This window comes from Erithacus rubecula (genome assembly GCF_903797595.1).
Source record: "Erithacus rubecula genome assembly, chromosome: 15".
In the NCBI taxonomy this organism is placed as follows: Eukaryota; Metazoa; Chordata; class Aves; order Passeriformes; family Muscicapidae; genus Erithacus; species Erithacus rubecula.
The window spans coordinates 9961299-9974717 of record NC_136667.1 but is presented as its reverse complement, the minus strand read 5'-3'; the positions used below and the strand labels follow the sequence as shown (position 1 = coordinate 9974717).

The following is a 13419-nucleotide window of genomic DNA, read 5'->3' as shown; positions in this document are numbered from 1 at the left end:
GCCCCCTCAGCCCTCGCCCGCCGCGGTCGGCGCGAGGCGGCTCGAGGCGCGGCGCCGGGAAAGGCGCCTGCGCAGCTCTCCCGGGCATGCTCATTAACAGCGGAGAAGCCGAAAAGGGGAAAAAAAAAGAGGAAAAAAAAGAAAAATCCCACCCTGAGAGCGAGCGGCGCCGCTGACACTACACCCGCCGGAGAGCAGCGGCGGCGGCGGCAGGGCAGGGCTGCGCCGCGCCGCCCCGCGTCCTCTCACGCCTCGGCTCCCCGCGCCCGCTGCGGGGCGAGCCGCGGCAGCAGCAGTCGCGCGTCGCCCCGGCGGGGCGGAGGGGCCAGGGCGGGCTGCCGGGGAGCCGCCGGCAGCGGCGATGTGGATTTATATTGGCCCGCGCCGCAGCCGCCGGGGAGCGGGGCGCGGGCGCCGCACCTAGAGGCGATGGGCGAAGCCGTCGGCGGGGCTGAGCTACGGCGCTGCTGAAAGTTCAGCCGGTGGCCGCGCTCGGTAAGTTTGCCGGGGAGGCGGGAGCGGCGCCCCAGGCGCCCGAACTTCGTTTTTCGCGGGGGGCAGCGGCGTCCGCGCCGGGGCAGCGAGGGGAGCGCCGGGCGCCGCCGGAGGTGCCTTGCCCCGGCGGGTTTTTGTGGATGGCACTGGGTGTGTACGTGCGGCTCCGAGTGCGCCGAGCGGGCGGCGGGTGCCGGCGGGCGGCTGCCGGGCTCCGGGGCGGTGCGTGCGGGCTCCGCGATGCTGCGCCCGGGGCTGAGCCCCGGCACCCCGCACGCCCACAGGGGGTCTCCTTCGGGCGCGGTGTGTCGGCTCGGAGCGGCGCTCCGAGCGTCCGGCCGCGGTGCCATCGCCCCGGGCGGCAGCGGCTCCCCGTCCCCGAGGCGGAGCGCGGCTCTCCGCGGGTGCGGCGGCGGCGAAAGGCGGGGCGCTGCCGGGGGCCGGGCTCCGGCTCCGCGCTGGCGTTGCGGGAGCGCCCGGGCCGCTCACATGCCGCATCTCCGGTGCGCGCAGGGGTGAGGCGGCTCCGCCGGGGCGGCGGGACCGCGCTCGCTCCCAGCTGGAGGCTGGAGCAGCCTGGCTTCTCACCGCTCCTCAGGCGTAATCCGCTACGCGTGCGTTTGGTGTATTCTCCTGCCACTGATTGTGGGATCTGGTAATCTCTTTTAGTCAAGACGTGTGTACATACAGTCGTTACACTGCTCTGCTGCTTCCAGCTGTTTTTTCTTTAAAATACCTTACAGCTGTAGCTCGTGACTGACTGTTTAAGCTTGATGTATGCTTAGACCAGCTGTGGATATGATTGTGATACATAGTGAGGAACCTGCCTCTGTAGTATTAACTGTATGCTCTTACCGTGCTGAATGGCAACACGTTTACCTTAGCAGATCTGGGCTTTACGTGTTCTAATACTGAAATCAATGCCAAGAACTCCTTCCCTTCCCCTTTATTTGGCTTAAATATATGCTACCTTTTTAGGCTGTATAGTATCTATCGTAGTGATAGTCTTTTATTGATTGGTTTCCCAATATCCAAAGGTTGAAGATACCCATCTTGATTGTGCTGATGCTTCCCTGATAATTAATGAGTCAGATACACTGTACTATGGAAATAAATACCAACTGTCCGTGTGGTGGGGCAAGCATCTCAGACATCTCCTGTGTCTCCAAATGGTTTTGCAGTAACAAACCCCCACCACTCCTAGTGCTGGATTTTACCTATCAATTGTGAACTTTAACGTAAAGCAATTTGATATTTGAAGTATGGAATTCCTGGTGTTGTAGAGAGCACTTTGTGAATCATAGATAGCAAGATAAACTGTAGTAGGGGAAGAGCTATACATCAGAAGGTGAGACACAGCCCAATAGCTTTCCTTCTTTCTCGTCCATAGTTTCTTTTCAAAGCTTATTTTATACATGACCCTTAATGCTATGGATTAATCTCAAAACCCTTCTTCACAGACAAAATGCAGTCTTCCTAATAACCTGCTATCCCAATAGATATCATATTGGTAACATAAATTCATCAGAAGTTGATACTGTAGTTTTAATATAACTCTGTGTCTTGGGGATTTTGGTTTGTTGGTTTAAGAACTCAGATATCTGAACTGCTGGGTAATTTAGGAACCTCTCTTGGTCTTGCCTTTTTTTGTTGTGTATGTGTGGAGGGGGTTGTTTGTTTCTCTGGTCTTTGGTTTTGTTTTGTTTTGTGTTTTTTTTTTTTTTTTTTTTTTTTTTTTCACAGTTTTATTTCAAAGAATAGTTACAAGTTTTCTGAACATATATCCAATAGGATTTTTCTCTGAATACCTGATCTTTAGAAAACCCCAAAATCAAAACCAAGTAAGATACCAAAAAAATTATATTTCAAACACTCAAATAAAAATCCTTTATTTTAAAGAGAACGGTTCCTTTCAGTTGCCAAATTTTAAGTACTTAAATGATGTGTTTAAATAGCAAACGAGAAAATTCTTATTAAAAGCAGCTTTTAAGAATGTGGGAATGCAAATTACTACTCTCAACACTTCAAGTAGTCAGATGTAGAAGTAAATCAGCATATTGTATTGATGGCTTATGTGTAAAAAAGCCATTGAAATGTATTCAGAGTTCTGTAAAGGCAGTGCCATATGAGGAAAGCTGTGGCAAAGGAAATTTATTACTCATTTGATGTAGCATCACAGTTAAAATCGTAGTTTTGAAAACCAAAGAAATTACCTGGTTGCTCAAACATGTGCCTGTAGTCACATATGGAGGTGTGCAATGCTATGCTCTGCAGTAATGGCTTAGGAATAGGTAAATGTGTACTTCCTTCTTTCCACTGAGACAGGAAATTTGGAGGATTGGTGTTGATTTTAATTGGAGCAGGCAGGACATTACTTCAGTGTGATTCATGAGGTCTAAACGGTATGCATTTAATTTTTAAATGATCTTAATCTGAAAAATGTAAGAAGAATAATGCTGCTTAATTTATCACAATCTCGGGGCTTTGGGTATGGGAGAACAGTCCTCTGCATTTGGTCAGGAATATTTTTTTTTCCCATTTTACAAACTGAGAAAACAATGCATCATGTCTTTGCTTCTGTCACAGTGATTGCCAGTATCTTACAATGACTGTAGTGGGACTAGGTTTTAAATGTTTTAGAGACCAGTTATAAACTGGTGACAGAGCTATGTCTGAAATTCACGAGTTTCTGTTTTCTTGTCTGCCACTTCTTCATTTAGATGTGCCCATTGATTCTATTTGACAGTTCAGCACAGTTGAGTTAATGATAACTTTTGTGAGACCAAACAGACTTAATACAGTTTTTCTTTTTCTCTAAAGGCCCAGTCCTGATTTGAGGTCTGAAATTTTCTGCCTTCAGAGTTAGGGGAAAATACAATCAGGTCAAACTGTAGTTTGGTAATTGTTGGTGGAAGCAATTTTACTTATTGTAGTCACTATTCTGTTCAGCTTATTTCATGTTTTAAAGTGGTAGGGGCATGAAGTACTGTAATACTTATGCAGCCTTTATATGAGTTAAGGAAATACAGTGTTTGCTTTGTCACCTTCATTTGCTTTAAAGTTCAGTTATAATCCCAATGTACAAATTCTAGATTTCTCAAGATTTTTGTGCATTACACAAGTTGATGACAACTTATATTTCTAAAAATTACCAATAAATTTCCAATAAATTACCAATAAATGTAGCAGTATTAAAACAGTAAGGAGAATTTCACAGAGTCATATAATAGTTTGGGTTGTAAGGGACCTTTAAAGGATATCCAGTCCAACTCTCCTGCAATCAGCAGGAATATCTTCAAGTAGATCAGGTTGCTCAGAGCCCTGTCCAACCTGACCTTGAATGTTTCTAAGGATGGGGCATCTACCTCTCTTGGCAACCTGTGCCAGTGTCTCATCACCTATACTAGAAAAAGTTATTTCTTTATCTAAAATGACTCATCTTCAGCTGGAAACCATTACCCCTTAACCTGTTTAAGTCATTGTTATTGATACAAGTGTTTTACTACAGTTCTTTCCAATAAATAAATATAAATAATTGTCTCACAAATTAAAATGCTTGCTGTGCTCGGGGAAACCACATTGAAGCTAAGACTCGTAAAGGTTTCGGTTCAGAAGAAAATAGCATGTTTAGAAAAAAATTCTGATTTTTATGATGTAAGGTTATGTGGAGTCATAGGTGGAAATGTGTTAAAGTGATGCTGATGCTCTCCTATAGATGTTGATTCAGTCTTACACTCTGTTGATAAAGAAATTTACAGCTGGTTATGCAACCTTCCATTGATTACTAGTGCTGCATTTCTGTATAATCCTGGTTTGCAACTGGTATGACTAAATCGAAATCCCACTAGAGAACAAAAAACTCTGAATCTTACTTTAGTCTAGGTAAAACACAAATCTGTCATCTGTGTCATTTGTCATCTGGCATATTGTCTGTAGTGACAGATAGATCAACCAGCCACCAGCATATCAACCTTTAGGTAATTCTGCTTGACCAGCACTGCATCACTGAGGGCTTTTGCATCTTTCCAGTTTATCAGTGATGCTCACCAAGAGCATCATCATTATTTTACCAGTAAATACTTATTTTAAAAGATTGAGGGTTTTGGTGAACTACTGATAAATATTCCAAGTTTATTGAAATCACTTAAAGGTAGATTTACCCCTCCCTGAACTTGCCATTTTACTTACTTACTTTTGATGGTTTCTTAACCAAGGACACAGTGCAGTAATGTTTGCCTGAGCTATTAAATATGCACAGAATTATTCTGTAGTACAACTATAGCTGTAGGTTTTATACTACAGTGGAATTGCTGGTGGTAGCTGCCTCCTCCAAAGTGACAATCCAACATGTTGTATCTTGCTATTGTTCTCCTTTCCATTAATCAAACAGTTAAGTAAGAAAGAGACATAAATGTGCTAAGTGTCAGTTGATCTCTATGTGTAAAATAAGAGGTACTTCTGTTGTATGGAAAGTAAGATTTTGATGCTACTTAAGTAAAAAGATATTAGTTATATTCTTATCTTGGCACTTCAATAAGCTTGTTCTTGAGACTATTCTGTTGCATTTCATGATGAGGAGACTATGCTTAAATGAGCTGATTTCTGTCCTCATCCATCTTTGCCTATGGCTGAAACCACATAAATATTAATTCCTTAAAAAAAAAAAAAGTCTTTACTAGTAGGCTTAAAAATCGGTTTGCATGGATGAAGTAAAGTCTACCATTGCCATCTAACTTCAGAAAAACTTTTTTATTTATTGATGTGTGTTTTCTGTTTATTTGCTTGAAAACCTTCCTATATTTTGAAATTTGATGCACTGTAACATGGAAATCTTTGTATATAAATTTTAGCTGTAGTTAGCATTCTGCAACACAGTAATGTCTCTAGTATTTATACTTGACAGGAGAAGTAATTTAGATGCCTCTCTACTTTTTTTAATAGCTTGTAGGTGTTACCTGTTCATTTAATTCACTATATTAAATGCCATTGGTTTTACCTTAATGCACCTCTAATAAATTTAAAAACCTGTTTGAGCAACAAAAAAGTCCCAGAAATACAACTTTAGTGAAATTGAAATATTAATATCAGCGATACAGGGTTAATTGAATGTCAGGAAAAAAATACCTTCCAGAGGATGAACACTCCTTTATTTGTAACGTCTACATTGAGAGTAATTTCAAGGTGTTTTAAAAGTTGAAATGAGTGCTAAAATGGTGGGGAAAATGCATCTTAAATCTGCAGCTTGTAACTTAACTGTTGCTGTTATATTTGAACACAAAATCTAAAGCAGTTTCTTGAATAATAATGAAACGAGGCATAAAAATTAATCTCCATAAAAAGTCCCTAAGGGGGAGAAAAGACAGATGACTTTGTGGAGAGCATTCTGGTGTGCAAGGAGATGAGGCATTTCTCATATTCGTGTTGCTGAGTAATCTTTATTTACTTATATGTAGTAAGTTTTGGTACTTCTTTCCCTTATTTTCTTGAGACAAGGTTGTTTGACTCTATCTGCCCCTTCCACAGTACAGGCATATGAGTTGAGTGCTCTTGTTGCCAGTCTTGCTGGATTCTGATTATCTGTCAGTAAGTAACTGGTATTTTCTCTGTTAAAGTTCCAGTTAGTCTGAAAAAAAAGGAAACTTTTCATTTCAAGATTTCAGAAGCAGTTCACTTCCTGACACTAAAGCATTGTCTCTTCTGTGGTTTGATGTTGAAACTTAAGTATTGAATTCAGCATGTTTCCATTTTCTCTTGAACTGATGAAGAGTCAAAACTTAATGTAACAGATTCATCAGCTGGAAATGAGGATGGGAATTATTTCGGAGACCTGAGATTTTGAAGACTTATGTGTTCTCCTCTGCTGAATATGGAACCTACATGTTGAATTTCTGGAGTTTGATTGGGTATTGAGTGGAGCAGTTTTGTATTACTGTTAGGTATTTGCCATGTAACCTTTTGTGCTTTCAGACTTGTAACTATATCTAGAAATGGCAGATGTATGGAAATTAAGCGATGCTGGTAGTCATTTTATATATATATACACACATATACACATGCTGTTACACTGAATGCAGACCATATGCTCAAATTAATAAAAACAATAAAAAACTAAATAAAAAGTTACTTTTATTTAATAAGTCTCAGAATATGATCGCTGGATCATAGGTGTCTGTGTTGCTTATGATTTAAAAACCTGTCTTAAGTTTTTCATGTTCAGAACTTCTTACAGATATACAGTTATATTGTGTTCTATCATTGCTTAATAATTTAGTGCCATAAATCATCAAGCCAACACAAATAGGGCCCTTGAAGAGTTAGTCATTCCAGTCCCATTCTTAATGAGTAACCTTTGACATTTCAGGAAACATCAGCATGTTGGGTGCTAGGTGTACTGCCTACGTTGTTATCAGATGGAGACAACTTCCCATTTTTAAAAGAAATTACTCAAAGTCAAATACAGGAATGACACAAGAGAATTGTGAATTGCTTGCTTCTTCTCTACATTTGCTTTTGTTTGTAGATGAGTAAAGGGCATAAAATCTTTCTAGTGTGTACTAGTTTTTAACAAACAGAAGCTCTGATTTCATCATAACAACTGTGGTCAGCATGCAAGGTGTTTACAGGATGAGCCAATGTCTGAGGATGAGGTCCAAGAGCTCAGCTGTGTCAGTCAGCCAGGGAGGTCCAGTACCTTCATTAGAGCTTGGAAATCTAGCACCATTTTTGCATAGCTACTGAATGTTCATATAATGACAAAGTGATAGTGAATGAAGTACAAACAGTTCTAGCCTGATGTGATGGTGGATTTCACACCAGAACATGAGAAGCAGCAGTAAATCAAATCACGACTCTTCATATTTTAGTAATGTTTTACCTTATTGATTGGAAATGGAGAGTAAAAAAGAGTCACACATTTTAGGTTAGCAGATCTTTTTCTTTGCTCATCATCTTGCTAATGAATGGTCTGATCTAAAAATAATAAAACATGTCTCTGACATCTGTTTGAAATAGATTGCTTAAATACTGTGTTCAGCTCTTTTGTTTTGCTTTGCCTTTTTAACAGTGGCAATTGCCACACCTAAGGAATAAGTGTAGGGTTACAGCTTAAGTCACAAATATAAAGTAAATGCATCAAAACATTCTGCAAACATGAAATATTAAAAATATTTCATTGGAAGAATATTAAAGATCTGGCATGTACACCCAAATAAAATAAAGCTCTCGAGAGTCCAATATTTTGTATGAAACAGCATGGTTATAGTACCATCACACCCTTAGTAGTTGTCTTTATTTACAAATAAATCTGAATGTTTTCTTCTAGATTTTGGGGGTTTTTAAAAAAATTTATTTTATGTCAGCACTTTTCTACGTATGAAAATAATTATACTTTTTTGGAGATCTATCTCTATATAAAAAGTAACCCAAACTGCCTACATCCTTGAAAGGAAAAACGTCAGTCAAGAATCACTCTTCTGTTGTATGTTATAATACAGTATGAAAAATCTACTGCCACCCTTTCTCCTCAGACTTTATGAGCTATATTTAAAATATCAAGGGAAATAAGGGATGGGAGTAAAAACCATGGAATGAAATCAGAGGGAAAAGGATCTTAATAGAGACACTGTTTGGTGTCTCTCCACAAAGAGACCTCCACTTGCTTCTTTCAGTGTATGGTACCAGAGAAAAGTTGGGCATTCAAGAGTTTAAGCTGGGCATCATTTATGGAAGACTTGGGCAGAAAGGATAGATGAGAAATAAATTGGAATGAAAGGAAACCAGCTGCAGTTCTAGGCCAAAGCAAAACTGAATATGGTCAAGGTGATTTGAAAATGGTGCAGAGTGAGTAGGAGAGATGAGGGGAGGTGGAGCAGGAGAACGAAGCTGCGTGACTGGGGCAGTAAAAAAGGCCAAGGGTGTTCCCCATTTGCTGTCATGTTTCAGGTGGGCTGTCACAGGCAGACTCATGCCACTGATACCACTTGTTAGCAAAGTGCTTTTGGCAGATCTGAACTATTCTAAATTTGCCTTGACTGATGTAATCAAACACTGAACTTCTTGTTTAAATATTTGTAGTGACATGCACATGTGCTTCCCCTACCTCTGAGCTTGTGTTAGACTACATTGGGGTCCTGTATAATTAACTTCTGGTATATTTTCTGTTTATGTCAAATCTCATGGGAAGATTTGTGGCAACAGGGTCAGCAAAAACCTTAACTTCAAGCTTTTCTGGAAGTAGCATTGAATCATGATATCCATTGATAAATCAACAGTGAACTGCTCCAGCTTGGAGTTGTGTCTCTCTCTTCTCTTCTTTAGATTGCGTTGCTTTGTCTGGATTTTTGATTTGAATTTGGGTGTCACTATTTCTTATAGGTTTTAAACCGTTTTATTCTGAGAAATGTTAAGAAACTTGAGGACAAAAGGAAAAGTGTAGGGTTTTGTTTATTTGTTTGTTTGTTTTTTTCTGTTACTGGATTATCATTAGTATATGTGCATGTCTACATGTTTTGTAAATATTTTGTAAAAAAACCAAGCAGCCTTCCTAATTATTTTAGATCTGGGAGGTAATTAGAAAATACTTTCAGTTTTCTCCCAGGAAAGCAAGCCATCTTGGGCTGAAAAGAAAGGGCACTGGTGGTTCAGGTTATCTTCTGTAGAACGAGGCTTGAGATTTCCCGGAGCTCTTTGCTGTGTCCTGTTAGAGTGGAAACCATAAAGGTATGTTGGACACCTTAATGGCATGAAGCTGTGCTCTGAAACAGGCTCCTCAGGGCACAGCACCAAGTCTGCCTGAGTTCAGCCAGGGAACAGTGGGGACAGTGTTCCCAGAGCCATGGTGTGCCCACTGGGATGTCCTGTGCAGGGAGGAATTGGACTTCAGTGCTCCTTGTAGGTCTCTTCCAATTCAGGATATTCTTCAGTTCTATGATCCATCTTCACACTGACCACTGAGATTGCTGTGATTTGCAAGGGGAGGCTGTTTTGGTGTGTGCACGGGTTTTGCTTATTTTCAGTGAGCTGTGACCTCCCTCCACAGATTTCTTTTGAAGAGCATGAAAGAAGTGAAGGACAACAACAAATCTGGAGCCAACTTTCTGCATTATTGTTTGGATAATGTATTAATGGGAATCTTAGGAATGACAAAGTTTCAAATAAATTAGAAGTACAAATGAGGCCTTTTTCAAAAATCCCTCCAGTAAATGTTTGTCTACTATTAACTGATAATGCAGAAGCAACTTAAGTAGTAATTTCATACACTGAGGATGAGTGAAATCAGTTCAAGGATATTATGCCCTGAATTTGCAGACAGCTCGTTGTAATTAAGAAATAAACCTCGTAGTTGTTGTTTTGATTTTTCTCTGATGCTTTGCCTGGGGGTCAGAAATGTGTTCTTGATGCCTGCTGTCTATAGGCACTAAAAGACTTAAATAGCATTGTGCCTATTAACAGAAATTGTTTGCATTTTGCAAATATTTCCCTCCAAAGCTGATATAGTGTTCCAGCATAAAGGGGCTGTGGTATTGCAAGTCTGTCAATAGATGATACCATGAAGGTGATTATAACCACAGGAAACTTGTATCAAAATTGCTTAGGATCATAATGTTATAGTATTGGAACTTTTGAAAGTTATTTATTTAAATTGTTAACAAAACTGGTCTTCTGTTATTGTTTCAGCTCTTAGGGACAAAACCTTAAGTATTATATCTGCCTTGTCTGCAGAATAAAACAGGAGCTCTTCTCCTGATGGTTATCCTGGGAGCTGAGCATCTTGTTACATTTGAGTACAAAGGCATAGTTCATTACTGATGGGAAAACAAACTTTCTCTACCATAGCAATTCAAATTGAACTCTCTGCTAAGTAGTGCTCATTAAAGAAATCTGTCATTTACAGGAATTACTATTTTAGCCCTTTTAAATGTTTCAATGCTTTTTCTTAACATGGGATGAGATTTGTGTATTTTAAAAAAGGAGGGCAGAAAAGGACACTGTTTCTGAAAGATTATCTTTCTGGGGAATCACACAGCTAAAATTGGACAGTAGATGAGCTGTATAGGCCTAAGGGCCAATGATAACAGAATTAGTAGAAATAAAGATTTCTTGTTTCCTGCTTGCTGAAATAACTCATCTGTTTTGGGGAATATGTACATGATACTCCCTGAAGTGTAATTTATTATGTACAGTTTCTGAGGATTCACAGATTATATCCAAATTGACTTTTCCCATTCTGGTATACAGTTAATGGGAAAATAAAGCAGCTCTGTTTTATCTGCTTCTGCTGCTTGGTCTTAGAACTCTGAGAGAGGTGCTCCACTCATCTCTGAAGGTGCATTGCTCTCTCCTGTGCAGGAATGTTCTTCCCTCTTGGGTGCCTTTTTCTCCTCTCCAGTTCTTCCCTCCTTCCACACACCCATCAATGGTGTTTGGGAAGGTCCCTTTGGACCTCTTATGTGCCTAGCCAGCACTGGCAGAGTAGAATAGCTCTAAATAGTCAAATGTCAGAATTTTTTAGCACAACAGGAGCAGTTTCTGAGGCAGGACTGTAAAGTGCCAAATGTCTGTTGCACATTCATATATAGGCAGCTGTGTCCTGCTTGGGATCTTCCCCTTCTAGGTTTTCAAAACAGAAAAGCTTACCTAAATCTATACTCACTTTGTGGTTTTTCTGTTACATGGAATCTTACTTTATAAACAGAATTTTTAAAAAAACATAAATGCTCTGTAGCCATTTTAAACTATTGGGTCAACTTGTAAACCTCTCCAAGAAGTTTGTGGGTGGGTGGGGAATTATTTTTAGAATTAGAGATCTGCAATGCCAATTATGCATCCACTTCTGCGTTTTCTTAGTTATGACTAAAAGACTAAATATACATATTTAATTCTTTCTCTTGACATTTCTTGAGCAGCTTAGATGAGGTTCTTTGCTACAGACAAGCAGTTTAAAAGTTCTTCAGGAGTAAGGGGATAATATGGGGTTTTCCATACCAGATCAAGAAAATAGGTCTTTTAGCTTCTGGTCTGCAGTTCTCTAACAAAGCCATAAATAAGGAACATTATTTTGACCTGGATACTCTTCAGTTGAATGTAGAAATGGTGGCCAGACACAGGAAGGCTCAGTTGAGTGTACAGATCTTGTTGTTAGTGTACCTCTGGTATGAACAAAGGCATACTTGTAGACTACAAATACATATATTTGGAGAATGTGCTTCTAAATAAATGAGCATTCATTCAAATTATGAATCTAAGGATGGATAGCATTAGCTAAAGGATATAATTCTTCTAGAAATGAGTGCTTTGTAATGAATGGCATTCAAGGTAACCATTGTCCATTTGAATTCTCAGTACTGTGGACTTGCTGGAATTTTATTTCATTGAAAAACAAATTAAAATCACTTTATTTGTCTTTTGCAGTCATATATATGAAACAATTTCAAAGACATCAGATAAAAATTGTTTCCATAGTAAAAGATTCTAAGGTGTTTGTAGAATGATGAAAATAACTTAGCAAAAAGTTGTTCTGAATATTTAAAACAATCCAAACTTTGAGTTTGGTTTTTGCCCAGCAATTTCACCTTTTCTTCACCTTGCCTAATGGAATTGAAGCCATAATTTGCAATGATGAGGTGAATGACTGGAGTTTAAAGGTCCTTTTCTGAATGAATTTCGAAGGTAAGTATTATCTGCATAGTTCTTGAGGCAATGGACTTTTGAGTTGTTATTCCTACATAAAAAATGTTGATATATTTTTCAGATTTGGATAAGAGGGAAAAATAAATATTTGTAGCCTTCAGCCATGGAGTAGTAGCTTTTCTGGGAGATGAGCTGAGAAACAGCAGGTCTTAATATCACACTTATTTATTATGCATTGTGGGTCATATTGCTGCTCACACTTCTTTTTAAAGTTTTTAAAGAAGTTTTTTTTAAAGGCATTTAATTAACTATTTTTAGAAATATGCTGGAGAATAACTGCTTTGTATTTTGAGGGTCACTGAAAAAATTCCCCTGAATTTTCTTCTGCACCTAGTACTTTCCATGCTATGAAGAAAATTGTTTCTGTGCCCAAACTTCAGCTTATGTTACTGTACTTCTTCAGCAGAGAAGTATCCAACAGGAGTTGTTGGTTGTGTATATGTGCCATCCTCAACAGAATCTGCTGTTGTTTTCCAACATATTTCTTCATTGTTCATGAAATCATTCATGTACTTAAAAGGGGGCCTTGTTTATTTCAAATAAATCTAGGAAAGTCATAAAACATAACTCTTATTTTTTTCATCATGGGCTATTGTTCCTATTTAAAGAAAGGTTTCACAGTGGAACATGGGTGAAGTCTGCAAAATTTCTTTCTTTCTCATATGTAAAGACATATCTGTATCATTATTCAAATAGCATATCCAGAGACACTGAATATACTATTGAATAGTGAAAATTAGTGATCATAAAGTGAAACCATGTGCACTTGGATATACTTAACGTGAGTCATATTGCTGGCACTGGTACTGAATCAAGTGCAGTATTACTATGAAATGATTGATTTGTTGCTTTTATAACAACATAACAGCTGAAGTGATTTTCAGCATCATTTGGAAATGGATAGAGACTTTATTTTCAGTTGTCATAATATTCCACTTTAGAATAAATGTACCACCCAACAATGATAAATTTGTACTCTCTTTTTGAATCAGGTTGATATTTTTGTATCGCTTGTGCTCTAAGCTCCATCAAAAAATTGGAGTTTTACTTCCTTATGCTTGGCTTTTTAATTTGGGCAGTCTTTTGCATTGTGCAGTACAGCTTGCTGGTCTCTAGGTATAGTGTGTAAGAGTAGCTAATACCTCATTTTACTGGGTGCCTAACCTCTAATACTATATTTTGGGTTTTATTGAGTTATAGAATGACTAAGAACCACTAGCTGTAAATCAGTAACAT

General features: G+C 39.2%; 1 protein-coding gene across 1 annotated transcript in view; it reads left to right on the top strand.

The window, feature by feature from the left end:
• Positions 1-86: 86 nt before the first annotated feature.
• The window catches only part of TENM1 (teneurin transmembrane protein 1), a 310397-nt gene continuing 297064 nt past the window's right edge, over positions 87-13419 (top strand). Inside the window, exon 1 of the mRNA XM_079318538.1 lies at positions 87-495. The gene's annotated coding sequence lies outside the window, so the exon portion shown is untranslated. The remainder of the gene's footprint in view (positions 496-13419) is intronic.